The sequence below is a fragment of the Vigna radiata genome, chromosome 1 (genome assembly GCF_000741045.1).
Source record: "Vigna radiata var. radiata cultivar VC1973A chromosome 1, Vradiata_ver6, whole genome shotgun sequence".
Lineage (NCBI taxonomy): Eukaryota > Viridiplantae > Streptophyta > Magnoliopsida > Fabales > Fabaceae > Vigna > Vigna radiata.
In genome coordinates, this window is record NC_028351.1 from 18,238,495 (window position 1) to 18,256,700 (window position 18,206).

An 18,206-nucleotide genomic window follows, 5' to 3' on the forward strand; every position below is an offset into this window, starting at 1 on the left:
AGACATAATTATATTTGTCGATAGATATTCATCAATATATACCAGTTTTACAATAATATATAATAGTATGTGAAACATTTATGTGTAAATTGTTTAAAGTGTAATAATATAAAATTGTCATTTATATATTGTTGTATATAGATTTAGAGATTAAGGCTGATTCTAACTATCATTTATATAATGTGATGATTTTGGTAGTATACAAATTATGTCCATGTTTAGTATAAAGGAAAAAAAAAATATTTAAACAACGTCTATATTAGGCCTTAGTTATTACCAAAATCAAAGCATAAAGAGGATATTAGAGTTTGGTTATGATAATAACTGAATCCTAATACCTTTTGATTTTAAAAGTAATTTAATTTTAAAGGTTTTAAGTTTTAGTTGTTTGGAGAACCAAAACCTAATATCCCCTTAAAATTAAAATATTTTTAAAATCAAAAGGAAATTTTACTTTGATTATTAAAAGAACTGAAGCATAATCTTTTTTTTTTCATTATTTAATTATAGTTTCATGCTTCAATTCTTTTTCATAATTGAAGCCTACGATGAAAGATTAAGCTTCGGTTTATAACTGACACTAGTAAAAAAAAGATTTATTACTGCGCACATTATGCATCGGTTCTATAGAAACTAAAGCGTATATTGTGCGGTGGCATTCATACAAGATTATTAGACTAATATCGGTTCTACATAAAAGATTATTAGACCAGTTCTTCAATATAGCCGACCAATATGGGACAATGCTTGTTGAAAAGAAAATCCACCTGGCACAGTCTGAGATTGATTTTCTAGGAATGCGCTTTTCTAAGGGTTTCTATTAGCCACAAAAACATATAGTAGAAGAACTCCTTAAATTCCTAGGTCGCTCACTAACCACTATACAGATCCAACAGTTTTTAGGAATCCTCAACTATATCCAAGACTTCATCCCTAAAGCTGCCAGATATACCAGTTCTCTTTCCAAGCCGCTAAAAAAGAATCCCCCTCCTTGGGGAATAGATCAAACTGAAGTCGTACAACAAATAAAAAAGATATCCCAAAATCCTCTTGCTCTTAAGATCCCTGGTGATGGAAACCGAATTCTCCAAACTGATGCAAGTGGGTAGTAAATCTCCCTAACTCACCCTGTTCCATATTATATCATGGTTCCTGTTCTTAGAGGATTCAAGGAAGTAGGTTGGCTTTCCTTTAGGCTCTGATACCATTTGGACTTGTGTATGTGATAATATCGCATAACCAAAGGTTTCATTGTACTTTGGGCTTTTCTCAACATCTTTTTAGAGCCCTTTCCAATGGTTCCATCAGACTATGCTCTATTATCTACAACACAAGATTGTAACAACATGGCAATCTAGCTCAATAAGAGCACCTGGAAATCCAAGTCTGCTATAATGTTACAATATTCCTCCTTATGGACACAATATGGTATTCAAGGACCATATTCGGAGTTTCCTGATGCACAACATGCCCTTGTAGAGGCAAGTGCAGAGCATACTTACTCTGAAATGAGCCACTTCCTTGCCTTCCCTAATCTACTAAAACCAAGACATAGTAAAGAAAAGGATTTTCGAGAGAGAGGAAGAGGGATTTAGAAACTCATAGTTTGTTGAAGAAACTCGAAGGATTTTATTTCGTTGCTTCTGCCACTCCACAAGGATGATGTCTCCTTATATAGAGGAGAAGAGGATAACAAACCTTATCTTACATCTTATGGGATAAGGATTTTCCCTAAGGTAATTGACTCATGTGGATTACCTTGGGCCAACCTTATCTTATCTAATTTTTACACCTCATCTAATCTAGATTACACACCTTTACACATCTTATCTTATCTAGATTACATTGGGTCCACTATATCTTACAACATTATTTGGGACCTTTACAGTACGATCGACTTGTAGTGGCTTTATTATTTACAGATAGGCTCGTGACTTGGAGAGAGATTGGGGTCTGATCCATCTGAATCTTGTTCCATCAAGTCATCTGGACTTTCATCTTCCTTAGGAGATACCAGTTCCTCAATTCTTTGAAACATTGGTGCTGGGATATGATAATTCGAGCAAACAGTGGTTTGCCGACTTTCAGAACTAGATGGAATTAGCTTGTTCGAAGGGGAATCACCATTGAGATTAGCTTCTTGAAGGTGTCTTTTCAATTGTCTTCTATAGCTGTCATTTAATGGATATTCTTCGAAAGTTCCCCAAGTATAAGCATGATTCTGTGAAAACAATTGTCTGGAGGAGTTAATGGCATAGGGCCTGTAGACAATACAAATGAAGACTAATGTTTGTCCATTTGACTTTCTCTGACTTTCCTGATATGAGAGTATATTTTCTAATTCTGATCTCCACCAGGCGATAGGACTAAACCATTCGACTAAAGTCCAAAACAAGAACTCATGCTTGAGAGGATTTGTCAGGATTTGATAGGCCTTTTTTTTCTGCAAGGCGATGGGAGTGGGATGTTGTACTCTTTTGCACCAGATAGCCCATAATGTGGGTTCACAAAGATCCCATCCAATGTCACAGAATAGACAAAAAATATTTCAGTTTGGGTTTGTGGGATCAAATGCAGTAGGAGGAATGACCTTGAATCTCAGTGTCTCATGAATGAAAAAGAAGTATATGGATTTAGCATAATCCAAGATATCTTCTGGGGTTTTGGGAGATAATCCTGGAGGACAAAGCTTTTGGGTTTTGGCACAATTGGGTAAAGGTTTTACCATGAAAATTAACGGGAAACTGTGAGTCTTACTGATCATTTGTACAACTTTTGTTGATCGAGATAGAAAATCTGGGATGAGATTTTTCTTGCCTTTGATATGTTTTGCAGTGTAATCATATCAAGAGAACCAATCCTTTAGTCTCAATATCTGAGGGTCTAGAGGCATTTTGTTTTTGAATTCAAGGACTTTTGGGAATGAGGAGTTGTCCATCTATACTTCAAACTGAAAACCTCTGAGGTGGAAATCAAACTCTTTTATTTCATTTTTTACTGCAAGAGTTTCCCTGTATGTGGTGTGACAATGGACCTTAGCCTCCTTTAATTGCCCGCTTGCAGGTCCACAATAGAATTTCTTGTCATGAATTTCTTCTATTAGGACTGCTCCCTAGTATCCATCACTTGCATCAGTTTGGAGAATTTTGTTTCCTTCACTAGGGATCTTAAGAGCAGAAGGATTTTGGGCTATCTTTTTTATTTGTTGCACGACTTCATTTTGCTCTATTCCCTAAGGAGGGGGATTCTTTTTTAACAGTTTGGAAAGAGGAATGGTAAATCTGGCAACTTTAGGAATGAAGTCTCGGATGTAGTTGAGGATTCCTAAAAACTGTTGGATCTGTTTAGTGGTTAGTGAGAGTGAACTGGGAATTTAAGGAATTCTTCTACTATATGTTTTTGTGGCTGATAGAAACCCTTTGAAAAGTGCATTCCTAGAAAATCAATCTGAGACTGTGCTAGGTGGATTTTCTTTTCAGCAAGCATTATCCCATATTAGTCGGCTATATTGAAGAACTGGTATAATAATCTATTATGGGTCACAATGTCGTTGTAAATAAACGAGAATATCATCAATGTAGATGATATCATTTCCTAAAATTGGTTAAAAAATTTTTGTTATGGATTTTTGGAACAAAGAGGGTGCGACTTTGAGACGAAATGGGAGTATTGTCCACTGGTATTAGGCATTGGGTATACAAAAGGCTGTTTTATGTCTTTCAGAAGGATCAATACCTATTTTCCAAAATCCAGATTTTAGATCAAATTTTGAAAAAATTTTGGATTCTTTCAATAGGATGGGGAGAGAAGAGGCTTTGGGAATAGGAAATTTATCATCTTGAAGAAAATGATTTAGAGGCTTGTAATCAATTACTAACCACTTTTTACCTCTTACCCTTTCTAATCTTTTGTCCACATAAAAAGCTTGACATGCCCAGTTGGAATTTGTTTGTTTTATCAAACCCTGTTTTAAAAGTTCTTAGCATTCTTGTCTGGCGAGTTGTAGATCGGATGGTGTCATTCCAAGATGTGTAGCTCTTTTAGGATTAGCATCCTCATTAAGCTTGAATGGGAGTTTAACAAAGAAGTTTGGATTTTTCCATAGAGGTCTAGGGTGAGAAAATCCTCTGTGATTATCAGCGCATAGTGAGAGTAACTTCTTTTTTATCTCTTCCATTTCTGAAGGGGATGCTGAAAGAAAGAATAATGTAGAGGTTTCCACAAAAGGTTTGAACTCTTTTTTGTATTTTAGACCGGAGGGTAGTATCTGTAATTTATCTGCCTCAGAGAATATATCCATGCCAATCAAAATATCTTTACTAGGAAGCTTGCTGCCTATTACTTTGGCCCAGATGATGCAGTCAGGGAAAAATTTGATTCCAATAAAGGTTTTGGTGATGAGCTCAGTTTTGAATATTTTCCCATCAGTGGCCATAAAATATGATGTCTTCTTTGACCAGAGTTCTTTATGAAGAATGTCAGGATTCATCATTGTCTTTTGTACTCCAGTGTCGATGTATGTGATTGTTTTGACAGGCTTGTTGAACTTTGTTGGAAGAATCTGAACTTCAATATTGGGATGAGGAGGAGATGGATTGAGGCTATTTATTTCTTCTATTGAGAAAATGGGAAGTGTTTCTTCTTCAGAATATTCTTACTCAGAAGAATTTCTTAGTGCGAAAACTGTATCTTCATCTAGGGAAGATTGTTCTGAATACAGTGACTCAACTTCTTCATCCCTAATCTCTAGGGATGTCATAAGTTTAATGGCCTTGTCTTCTATGTTAGGACAAGATTTAGCAAAATATCCCTTTTTGCCACACAAATAACACCTCTGTCCTTGGGGCCTTTCTCTGAAATTCCTTTTCTTGAAAAACTTGAGATTCTTCTCTTTTCTTTTGTAAGGTTTTTCTCCCTTATTTTTCTTGCTTTGGCAAATGCACTTGTCCTTGCATTTTATCTCTAAATAAGATTTTTTGCAGGCTTTTCCAAATTTCCCCTTATTATTCATCAAATCAGAGAAATATTGGTGTTGCCTACATAACTTATCAGCAGACTCCTTAGTCATCTGGTGGATTTGTCCCAGGGGCATGGTGGAGAAGTCTTTTTGGGCTGCCATGGCCATTCTTTTTAATTCTAGTTGCAACTGGGCTAGAAGACAGGCCACATAAGTATTTTTGAGACTGACACTATTTGCTCCATTTAGCAGATAAAATTGTTGTAGCATTCGTTTGAAATGCTTATCTAAATCTTTCATATTTAGGGAGCAACACTTCATCTTAAAAAACTTTTGTCTCATCTTCCTATCAATGACAGCTCAATCTCCAATAAATTCTTTGTGGAGGGCTCCTAAAACTACAACAGTTGAACCCAAGCTATGAAATTGGTCTTGCCGGACTGGTCCTAGGTTGTGATACCAATTCCTTCAGGGTTCTAGTCATTCGGCAACAAAACTCTTCTATGACCTTGTAGGAATATGCATCCTTGATGAGTTTGGTGTCCAACCATGCTCATATTTCAATCAGTTTGGCTCTCCATTGATTGGGAGAAAGGTCGTCTATGGAAAACCATGGCCCATTGTTGGGTTTGGAGGGATTATCTCTTAAGGGTAATTTAATCTCTTCAAGAGATTCATATATGGGTTCTTGTCTTGTACTGGAACTTGCTGTGTTGGCCATGAGTATGTCAACATATTCATTAGAAGACTCTGAATAACTATCAGAGAAATTTTCAGTGTTTTCGTCAGAGGATATGTATTCTGAAGATCTTATGCTGGTATTTTCAATGGTGAACTGAGAGTATGGATCCTGGGAATCCTAGAAATAGTCTTCCTTTTCAGATGAACTTCTAGGGGATGGTGACAGGATTAGGGTAGGATTTTTTCTAGTTTCTTGTGTTGAAGCCGAAGGTATAGAGGTTCTGGGTTTTTGTTGGTTTCTAAATGCTGTAGCGGTTAGGAGGGAATATGTTTGTTTGGATTTGTGAACTGTAGAGGGAGACAGTTAAAATAAGGGCCGATATGGGGTGAAAGGAGGAGGGCTGAGAGTATCAGGAAAAGGTAATTGTTTTTCTTTTATTTTTGACTCGATATAATGATCCAAGTCATGGAGTTGTGCTTTCAGCTTCTTGATCTCTCTTTCTGTGGCATGAGAAGTTTCACTAAATGTGGTCCTTTTCCATTCTTCCTCTAATAAGGAAATCTCAGCTGTAAGATGGACATAATGATCTTTCATTCTTTCAGAGAGAAGTTCTAATCTTGCATTTATATTCTTCATTTGCAACGAGAGTCCATCTATCTTTTGATCAATTCTTCTAAGCATAAAGTTTTGAACTTTAACGTTCTCTTTTTTCCAGTTGAGCACTTCTTCAGCTTGAGTTAAAGGGATAGAACTCCTATCAGGTCCTATCTCTGATGGAGAGATATTCGGCTTGGCGTTGATCCTAGTGGTAGGATCTATTGTTCTTTCCAAGGAGGAAATTCTTGTTCATAGTTGGAACCAGAAATCATAAAACAAGGGATAAGCGACTGAGAAACCTTATTGGGGAAGGAGAAACTTTCCTTTTTTTCCCAAGATTTCTGCACATCGTTTCTGAAACCACAAAGGATCTAGTTCTTTGGGTTTATGTATGCCAATCCATGGTCTAGAAGAGGGATCTGATCTTCTCCTAGGAGGAGGAAAAGGTCTACAGTAATCTTCATGTTCTGTGTTTTTATCTTCCTCATCTGGTTTGTCATCTTCGGAGCTGTCATCATCCTTGCAGCATTCACAATCTGGGTCACACATAGAAGAATCAACATCTCATATGAAATGACCATTGATTTTATTTGTGAATATGGCCTTTCCATTAGGAAGAACTCCCCAGATAGCGATTTTCTTTTCTTTCGTGACTGGTTGGATCATCATAGACTGAAAAATCTGGGAGGAGCTGGTATTGGATTCATCTCCTAGTTGCTTGAATATGGTTTTGACTGTCCCGTCTACTGATCTCCTGAAAAATAGCTTCAGAAGTCTAGGAGGTTTTTTATTCTCGTGTAACATTTCGTAATTAGTCACCCATTGTAAAGGAACCAGTTCCTCTAACTCTTGTCTAGAAATATTTCTGGGGATCTGGACCATAGATGGGCTTTCTTCGTGGGGGTTAGCCATAACAAACAGAGCGCCTTCAGTACTCAAGGGTAAAGATAGGTCGACTGCATGATTCTACAACCTATAGATAATTTAATGATGTAGTGTTGAACAAAGGGCTTCAGCTACTTGTCCGACTCCCATTATCTGTACTTGCACTTTAAGTCTTTGGGGCACGATTGGATCTCTCAAGCTGACATTGTAATTAGGAAACATAATGAGAACTACGCTTCCAGCATGTAAGGTGGTGAGTATTATTCCCCTGACAACATTTTCATAGTATAGAAAACTGGAATCTAAGATAGAGACTCTGGCGGAGATAGGGAGACCTTTTCTTCCGTGGAGGGAAAGAATGAGTTTGAAGGTCCCATAATGAAGGTGAGTATATCCTTCATGTTGCCAATGTTGGATTAATTCTTTTGGTATCTCTATTGTCACATACTGTTCTTGTGGTGCTGCCACAAGTGAACATTGTTCCATTCGAGAGGACTAAACAATTTCCTTTTTAGGCGGTCTTCGGGAAGTAATGTGTCTGGCAATGGATCGGATGGAGGTTCTTCGTCTTCTGAAGATATTGTATGGACTGAGCAGGGGAGTTGAAGACTCAGAGATCTGTGCATCTTCAGGGACATGTGAATATTCTATTAGATTTTCGATTTTTGAAGAAAGCGTTCTAGAGATATTGTCTGGGAGATACAAAGAGGAATTTAAGGGAATAGGTTGTGATTCTGTGGGTGTTTCCATGGGTAGTAAATCTCCCTCTACTCACCCTGTTCCATATTATATCATGGTTCCTGTTCTTAGAGAAGTCAAGGAAGTAGGCTGGAGGATCATCCTTTAGGCTCTGATACCATTTGGACTTGTGTCTGTGATAATATTGCATAACCAAAGGTTTCAATGTACTTTGGGCTTTTCTCAACATCTTTTTAGAAAGCTAGCCTACTTCCTTGACTTCTCTAAGAACAGGAGCCATGATATAATATGGAACAGGGTGAGTAGAGGGAGATTTACTACCCATGGAAACACCCACAGAATCACAACCTATTCAATTAAATTCCTCTTTGTCTCTCCCAGAAAATATCTCCAGAACACTTTCTTCAAAAATCGAAAATCTAATAGAATATTCACATGTCCCTGAAGATGCACAGATCTCTGAGTCTTCAACTCCCCTGCTCAGTCTGTACAATATCTTCAGAAGACGTAGACCCTTCATCCGATCCATTTCCAGACTCATTACTTCCCGAAGACCTCCTGAAAAGGAATTTGTTCAGTCCTCTCGAATGGAACAATGTTCACTTGTGGCAACACCAGAAGAACAGTATGTGACAATAGAGATACCAAAAGAATTAATCCGACATTGGCAACATGAAGGATATACTCACTTTCATTATGGGGCCATCAGACTCATTCTTTCCCTCCACGGAAGAAAAGGCCTCCCTGTCTCCACCAGAGTCTCTCTCTTAGATTTCAGTTTTCTACACTATGAAAATGTTGCCATAGGAACAGTACTCACCACCTTACATGCTGGAAGCGTAGATCTCACTATGTTTCTTAATTACAATATCAGCTTGAGAGATCCAACCGTGCCCCAAAGACTTAAAGTGCAAGTACAGATAACGAGAGCCAGACAAGTAGCTGAAGCCCTTTGTGAACCGCTACATCATTAAATTATCTATAGGTTGCAGAATCATGTAGTCAACCTATCTTTACCCTCGAGTACTGAAGTTGCTTTGTTTGTTATGGCTAACCCCCACGAAGAGAGCTCATCTATAGTCCAGATCCCCAGAAATATTTCTATACAGTAGTTAGAGGAACTGATTCCTCTACAATGGGTGACTAATTACCAAAAGTTACACGAGAATAGAAAACCTCTCCAGACTTCTGAAGCTACTTTCAAGAGATCAGTAGACGGGACAGTCAGAACCATATCCAAGCAACCAGGAGATGACGCCAATACCAGCTCCTCCCAGATTTTTCAGTCTATGATGATTCGACCAGTCACCAAAGAAAAGAAAATCCCTATCTGGGGAGTTATTCCTAATGGAAAGACCATATTCACAGATAAAATCAATGGTCGTTTCATATGGGATGTTGATCCTTCTATGTGTGACCCAGACTGTGAATGCAGCAACGGTGACGACAACTCCGAAGATGACGAACCAGATGAGGAAGATAAAAACACAGACCATGAAGATTACTGCAGACTTTTTCCTCCTCCTAGGAGAAGATTAGATCCCTCCTCTGGACCATGGATTGGCATACATAAACCCAAAGAACCAGATCCTTTGTGGTTTCAGAAACGATGTGCACAAATCTTGGGAAAAAAAGAAAGTTTCTCCTTCCCCAATAAGTTTTCTCAGCCGCCTATCCCTTGTTTTATGATTTCTGGTTCCAACTATGAACAAGAATTTCCTTCCTTGGAAAGAACAGTAGATCCTACCACTAGGATTAGCGCCAAGCCAAATAGCTCTCCATTAGAGATAGGACCTGATGGGAGGTCTAAACCTTTAACTCAAGCTGAAGAAGTGCTACTATAGCAAACAGAGAACGCTAAAGTTCAAAACTTTATCCTTAGAAGAATTGATCAAAAGATAGATGGACTCTCGTCGCAAATGAAGAATACAGATGCAAGATTAGAGCTTCACTCTCAAAAAATGAAAGATCATTATGTCCATCTTATAGCTGAGATTTCCCGATTAGAAGAAGAATGGAAAAGGACCACATTTGGTGAATCTTCTCATGCCACAGAAAGAGAGATCAAGAAGCTGAAAGCACAACTCCATGACTTGGATCATTATATTTAGTCAAAAATAAAAGTAAAAAATTACCTTTTCCGGATACTCTCAGCCCTCCTCCTTTCACCCATATAGGCCGTTATTCCAACCGTCTTCCACTACATTTCACAAATCCAAACAAACATATTCTCTCCCAACCGCTACAGCATTTAGAAACCAACAAAAACCTAGAACCTCTATACCTTCGGCTTCAACACAAGAAACCAGAAAAAATCCTACAAAAACCCTGTCACAATCCATTAGGGATTCATCTGAAAAGGAAGACTATATTTCCAAGATTCCCAAATCCATACTCTCAGTTCACCATTGAAAATACCAGCATAAGATCTTTAGAATACACATCCTCTGAAAAAAACACTGATTATATCTCTGATAGTTATTCAGAGTCTTCTGATGAATATGCTGACGTACTCATGGCAAACATAGCAAGTTCCAGTGCAAAGACAAGAAACCATATATGAATCTCTTGAAGATATTGAGCCACCCTTAAGAGATAATCCCTTCAAACCGAATAGTGGGCCATGGTTTTCCATAGACGACCTTTCTCCCAATCAATGGAGAGCAAAACTGATTGAATTTGGAGCATGGTTGGACACCAAACTCATCAAGGGTGCAGATTCCTACAAGGTCATAGAAGATTTCTCTTGCCGAATGACTGGAACCCCGAAGGAATGGTATCAAAACCTAGGACCAGTTTGGCAAGACCAATTTCATAGCTTGTGCTCAACTGCTGCAGTTTTAGGAGCCCTCCACGAAGAATTTATTGGAGATGGAGCTGTCATTGGTAGGAAGATGAGACAAGAGTTTTTTGAGATGAAGTGTTGCTCCCTAAATATGAAAGATTTAAATAAGCATTTCAAATGAATGCTACAACTATTTTATCTGCTAAATGAAGCAAATGGTGTCAGTCTCAAAAATACTTATGTGGCCTGTCTTCCAGCCCAGTTGCAACCAGAATTAAATAGAATGGCCATGGCAGCCCAAAAAGACTTCTCCACCATTACCATGGGACAAATCAACCAGATTACTAAGGAGGTTGTTGATAAGTTATGTAGGCAAGACCAATATTTCTCTGATTTGATAAATAATAAGGGGAAATTTGGAAAAGCCTATAAAAAATCTTATTTAGAGATAAAATGCAAGGACAAGTGCAGTTTCTAGAGCAAGAAAAATAAGGGAGAAAAACCTTACAAAAGAAAAGAGAAGAATCTCAAGTTTTTTAGGAAAAGGAATTTCAGAAAAAAGCCCCAAGGACAGAGGTGTTATTTGTGTGGCAAAAAAGGACATTTTGCTAAATCTTGTCCTAAAAAAGTAGACAAGGCCATTAAACTTGTTACATCCCTAAAGATTAGGGATGAAGAAGTTGAGTCATTATATTCAGAACAATCTTCCCCAGATGAAGATACAGTTTTCGCACTAAGAAATTCTTCTGAGGAAGAATATTCTGAAGAAGAAACACTTCCCATTTTCTCAATAGAAGAAATAAATAGCCTCAATCCATCTCCTCCTCATCCCAATATTGAAGTTCAGATTCTTCTAATAAAGTTCAACAAGCCTATCAAAGCAATCGCATACATCGACACTGGAGCACAAAAGACAATGATGAATCCTGACATCCTTCCTAAAGAACTTTGGTCAAACAAGACATCATATTTTATGGCTGTTGATGGGAAAATATTCAAAACTGAGCTCATCACCAAAACCTTTATTGGAATCAAATTTTTCCCTGACTGCATCATTTATGCCAAAGTAATAGGCAGCAAGCTTCCTGGTAAAGATATTTTTATTGGCATGGACATATTCTCTGAGGCAGACAAATTACAGATACTTCCCTCCGGTCTAAAATACAAAAAAGAGTTCAAACCTTTTGTAGAAATCTCTACATTGTTCTCTCTTTCAGCATCCCCTTCAGAAATTGAAGAGATAAAAAAGAAGTTACTCTCACTATGCGCTGATAATCACTGAGGATTTTATCACCCTAGACCTTTATGGAAAAATCCAAACTTCTTTGTTAAACTCCCATTCAAGCTTAATGTGGATGTTAATCCTACAAAAGCTACACATCATGGAATGACACCATCCGATCTACAACTGGCCAGACAAGAATGCCAAGAACTTTTAAGACAAGGTTTGATAGAACCAACACATTCCAACTGGGCATGTCAGGCTTTTTATGTGCAAAAAAGATCATAAAGGGTAAGAGGTAAAAAGTGGTTAGTGATTGATTACAAGCCTCTAAATCATTTTGTTCAAGATGATAAATTTCCTATTCCCAAAGCCTCTTCTCTCCCCATCCTGTTGAAAGAATCCAATATTTTTTCAAAATTTGATCTAAAATCTGGATTCTGGCAAATAGGTATTGATCCTTCTAAAAGACATAAAACAGCCTTTTGTATACCCAATGCCCAATACCACTGGACAGTACTCCCATTTGGTCTCAAAGTCGCACCCTCTTTGTTCCAAAAAGCCATGACAAAATTTTTTTAACCAATTTTGGAAAATGCTATCATCTACATTGATGATATTCTCCTTTTTTCCAAAGACATTGTGACCATAAAAGATTATTAAACCAGTTCTTCAATATAGCCAACCAATATGGGATAGTGCTTGTTGAAAAGAAAATCCACCTAGCACAGTCTGAGATTGATTTTTTAGGAATGCACTTTTCTAAGGGTTTTTATCAGCCACAAAAACATATAGCAGAAGAACTCCTTAAATTCCCATATCACTTACTAACCACTAAACACATCCAACAATTTTTAGGAATCCTCAACTACATTAGAGACTTCTTCCCCAAAGCTGCCAGATATACCAGTCCTCTTTCCAAACTGCTAAAAAAGAATCCCCCTCCTTGAGGAATAGAGCAAATGAAGTCGTACAACAAATAAAAAAGATAGCGCAAAATCCTTCTGCTCTTAAGATCCCTAGTGAAGGAAACAAAATTCTCCAAACTGATGCAAGTGATAGATATTGGGGAGCAGTCCTGAAAGAAGAAATTCATGACAAGAAATTCTATTGTGGACATGCAAGCGGGCAATTTAAGGAGGTTGAGGTCCATTATCACACCACATACAAGGAAGCTCTTGCAGTAAAAAATGGAATAAAAAAGTTTGATTTCCACCTTAGAGGTTTTCAGTTTGATTTCTACCTCATTCCCAAAAATCCTTGAATTCAAAAACAAAATGCCTCCAGACCCTTAGATATTGAGGCAAAAGGATTGGTTCTCTCAATATGATTTCACTGTAAAACATATCAAAGGAAACAAAAATCTAATCCCAGATTTTCTATCTCGACCAACAAAATCTAGACAAATGATCACCAAGACTCACAGTTTCCCGTTAATTTTGATGGTAAAACCTTTACCCAATTGTGCCCAAACCCAGAAGCTTTATCCTCCAGGGTTATCTCCCAGAACCCCAAAAGATATCTTGGATTATGCTAAATCCATATACTTCTTTTTCCTTCATGAGACACTGAGATTCAAGGTCATTCCTCCTACTGCATTTGATCCCACAAACCCAAACGGAAATATTTTTGGTTTATTTTGTTGCATTGGATGGGATCTTTGTGAGCCCACATTATGGGCTATCTGGTGCAAAACAGTACAACATCCCACTCACATCGCCTTGCAGACAAAAAAGGCCTATCAAATCCTGACAAATCCTCTCAAGCATTAGTTCTTGTTTTGGACTCTACTAGAATGGTTTAGTCCTATCGCCTGGTGGAGATCAGAATTGGAATAGATACTCTCATATCATGAAAGTCAGAGAAAGTCAAATGGACAAACATTAGTCTCCATTTTTATTTTCTACAAGCCTTATGCCATTAACTCCTCTAGACAATTGTTTTCACAGAATCATGCTTATACTTGGGGAACTTTCGAAGAATATCCATTGAATGAAAGCTATAGAAGACAATTGAAAAGACACCTTCAAGAAGCTAATCTCAATGGTGATTCCCCTTCGAACAGGCTAATTTGATCTAGTTCTGGAAGTCGGCAAACCACTGTTTGCTCGGAATATCATATCCCAGCACCAATGTTTCAAAGAACTGAGGAACTTGTATCCCTTAAGGAAGATGAAAGTCCAGATGACTTGATGAAACAAGATTCAGATGGATCAGAGACCCCAATCTCTCTCCATGTCACGAGCCTATTTGTAAATGATAAAGCCACTATAGGCCGATCATACTGTAAAGGTCCCAAATAATGTTGTAAGATATAGTGGACCCAATGTATTCTAGATAAGAAAAGATGTGTAAAGGTGTGTAATCTAGATAAGATAAGGTGTAAAAATTAGATAAGATAAGGTCGGCCCAAGGTAATCCACATGAGCCCATTACCTTAGGGAAAATCCTTATCCCATAAGATGTGAGATAATGTTTGTTATCCTCTTCTCCTCTATATAAGGAGACATCATCCTTGTGGAGAGGCAAGATCAACGAAATAAAATCCTTTGAGTTTCTTAAAAAAACTATGAGTTTCTAAATCCCTCTTCTTCTCTCTTGAAAATCCTTTTCTTTACTATCTCTTGGTTTTAGTAGATTAGGGAAGGCAAGGAAGTGGCTCATTTAAGATTAAGTATGCTCTGCACTTGCCTCTACAAGGGGATCTTGTGCATCAGAAAACTCCGAATATGGTCCTTGAATACCATACTGTGTCCATAAGGAGGAACAGTGTAACATTCTAGCAGACCTGGATTTCCAGGTGCTCTTAGTGAGCTAGACTGCGATGTTGTTAGAATCTTATGCTGTAGAGAATAAAGTATAATCTGATGGAATTATTGGAAAAGAGCTCTAAAAAGATGTTGAGAAAAGCCCAAAGTACAATAAAACCTTTGGTTATGCGATATTATCAAAGACACAACAAGTCCAAATGGTATCAGAGCCTAAAGGAAAGCCAACCTACTTCCTTTACACTTTTCAACTATCTTCATGCCAATCTCCTTCATCTCAGAATTCAACATAAAGTTTTCATCTTGGAATGCATGTTTAGCAAAAACTTGCCAGCTGTGATCTTTATCTAATTGCTTTAGTTGGTGTACGTAGGTTGACTCCATGGTAGAAGCAACTTTGTTACTGCGTGTTGTGACGATAATCTTACTTTCCTTAGCCCCATATTTAAGAGGAGTTTGCAATGATTTCCATTGGTCACGGTCTTCATTCCAGACATCATCCGGAACGAGGAGAAATTTCCTTCCTGTGAACTTTTCTATCAATCATCTTTGAACCATATTTAGGTTTCTGCTATCATCAATTGACCCTTGGATTTCCTCAAGAATTGCTCTGGTTAACTTGAAAACATCAAATTCATCAGAAACGCAGACCCAAGATTTTATAGCAAATTTATCCTCTATCCTTGGGTCGTTGTATAAATGTTGAGCAAGTGTGGTTTTACCCATGCCGCTCATACCCAGGATAGAAAGTATTGACAGCATATAATTATTTTCTAATGTCAGCCAACTAAGGATCATTTCTTTGTCTTCATCTCTGCCATAAAATACATCATCCTCAGCCACCAACGATGAGGATTCAGTTTCTCTCTCTAAAACTCTACTATGCAATTCGGATCCAACACCATTAGAAATTTTGAAATCTTGAACAACCTTTTGGTTTAAGAGAGATGTCATCTAGGACTTCTATCAACTTGAATTCGAAAGTGCGTACCTTGCTAGAACTCATCTGAGATTCAACTTTCAACTCACTTCTGGAGAATTCATAGTCTATTTGCTCCAACAAATCCTCTGCATCACACAAGGCTTCTCTGACCTCATCAAGCCATTCTTTGACCAATGAATTACTGAACTGCTTTTGTTCTGCATCATGTATCACAGCATTGATGTCCATGAGCTTCCTCTTCAACTTTTTCAGCAGCTTCTCATCGAGATTTTTCCCAAGAAAGTATTCCAGAACTTGATGAGAATCCAGCTTATCAAACAGCATCTGGAGAACAGCACCAAAAAGAGCACCACCAAGTGTTTCTAGGACTGGCATGGTTGGAAAGAAAGTGACCAAATGGAGGAGAAGAAAAAATTGAAGTGAAGTGAAGTTTAGTTACCCGAATGAAGGACTAACAAAATATAATGAGTGAGTATTTTGTCCGAGATGGCTTTACTTGAACAAAGAAGTGATGGACATGAAGCAGTGGCTGCTGATTATTTCTGACAGCACAACGTGGGTTTGATAAACTTTGTAGCATATCAACTTTGCTTTACTTGCTTTCTTTTACATCAACGAAATTTCAACCAACTTTAGTTGATTTGTCTATTTCAGTGTCTTGCTTTATGAATAAAGACATCCAAGGCACTTACATCTTATTACACCATTATTAAATGGGTCCATTTCCCATTTTCTTTACTTTTAGCATCAGTGGTCTCAAATTCTGATTCGTTATATCTCAAACATGGAATTGTATAGATAAAAAGTAACATGTCTACGATTATTTTATTTTTTAAACTGAATAATCGAAAAACATATATGTCTGTCAATTTTTAATTTCTTCGGTCTTCGTTTTCCTATATTGTACGATTAATTTGGAATGTTTTTTTCATTTTAAAAATATAAGAGATAAGATATATGTTATATGAATAAAATTGTTATTTTTCTTTTTTTTTATCCATATATATATATAGACAGAAAAACGTAATGGAATAAGATGAGTTGTTCATTGCCTCCCTTGTTTTTGTTATATAGTATAATTTATTATGTTTATTAAACATTCTTTTTCTATGAAAATGATAATATATATTTTTTAGCCGTTGTAATTTTGATAGAGTGATGAAGAGTGAAAGAGTGGAAAAAGAAAAAGAAAATTAGAGTAGAAAGTATGAGATTGCTTAAATTAGGTAAGAGAAAGAATAAATAAATGAAAACATATGTAAGTGAATATAATTTATTTATAAGAAAAGAAATGTTATGATATTAGTTTTTCTTATGAAACTATCATAGTATCTTTGTGTTTATTATAGTTTGTTTTTAATAAGTTTAAATAAAATATAATTTATACAATAAAAAATATTCGTTACCAATTTTAATTATAAAATTTAGATATTCAATAAATTTGAATAGCAACTTTTCTTTTCAAATTTATTTAGAAATCTTGAGAGGTGAGTTTTCAAAATTAAAAATCATAGGGACAAATCCAAATGCTACCAAATAAATACACTTTACAAATATAGACAAATAATAATGGATTTATTTTATTTTTAAATTATATAAAATAAAAGAATAATAGATAATACATACGGATATCTCTTGTGCAAGGAAGATTCATGACACAAGTTATTTTGTAGTTCGATTTATTAACTAAAGCATATCCAGTTGAGATACGAAAACTTATATGTTTTGCTTCGCACTAGTGTAACGAAGGAAACAATCGCAGTTATTTTTTAATATACCTCGCGGTTTTAGAACCATGACATATACGAATGAGGTAAAAAGTTTGGGACTTTAGGCCGCGGTTCCAATCGAGGTAAAAGGCGGAGCATATGACCGCGGTTCCTACTGGAACCGCAGCCAAAATCCTCCCCTTTTAAAAAAAAAATTCGTTTAACAATAGGCCGTGGTAGCAATTGCGGTAAAAAGCTGGGGATATGACTGTGGTTCCTGCTATAACCACGACTAAAACGTCCTTTTTTTTTTAATTTTCGTCTAATAATAGGCTGCGGTTTGAACCACGGTAAAAAGCTGGGGATATGACCGCGGTTCATGCTATAACCGCAGACAAAACCCTTTTTTAAAAAAAAAAAAAATCGTCTAACTTTCTACCGTGGTTTTGGCCACAACCGTGGCCTATTTTCCTGAAATTTTTTTTAATAGCAGGTCTGTTTTTTTGATAGATATCACAAAAACAGACAAACATATCAAACAATCACCTAATGTACACATATTCAACAGATTCAACTCAATAATCAATATTTACATCACATAATGTGCAAAGTCTAATAACTATAAATCAACTTGTTCAAATGTATTTTAAATCTAATATCTATGAACTATTATATAATCTAACTAAATTTTTTGCAATAGCTTTCCTCAGGAATGAAAGCGGCTTCTCAGGAATTGGTGTCGTAGTCTTGAATCTCTACAAAAGACAATTCATATTAATTAGTGTATATGAATTCCAAATGTTGGAGAAAATCAAAATTTATTAAATTTAAATATTACCATTTCCCAGCCTCTTGTGATATGGGCACGAATAATGTGAGTCATCCAATACATTACATAGTATTCACACTCATACAACCCACTTTGTCTGTTACCTTACAATATATCATCACAGTTGTAA

General features: G+C 36.7%; 1 pseudogene; it reads right to left on the minus strand.

The window, feature by feature from the left end:
* Positions 1 to 4,755: 4,755 nt before the first annotated feature.
* LOC111242408 lies at positions 4,756 to 16,214 on the minus strand (annotated as a pseudogene).
* Positions 16,215 to 18,206: the final 1,992 nt, after the last annotated feature.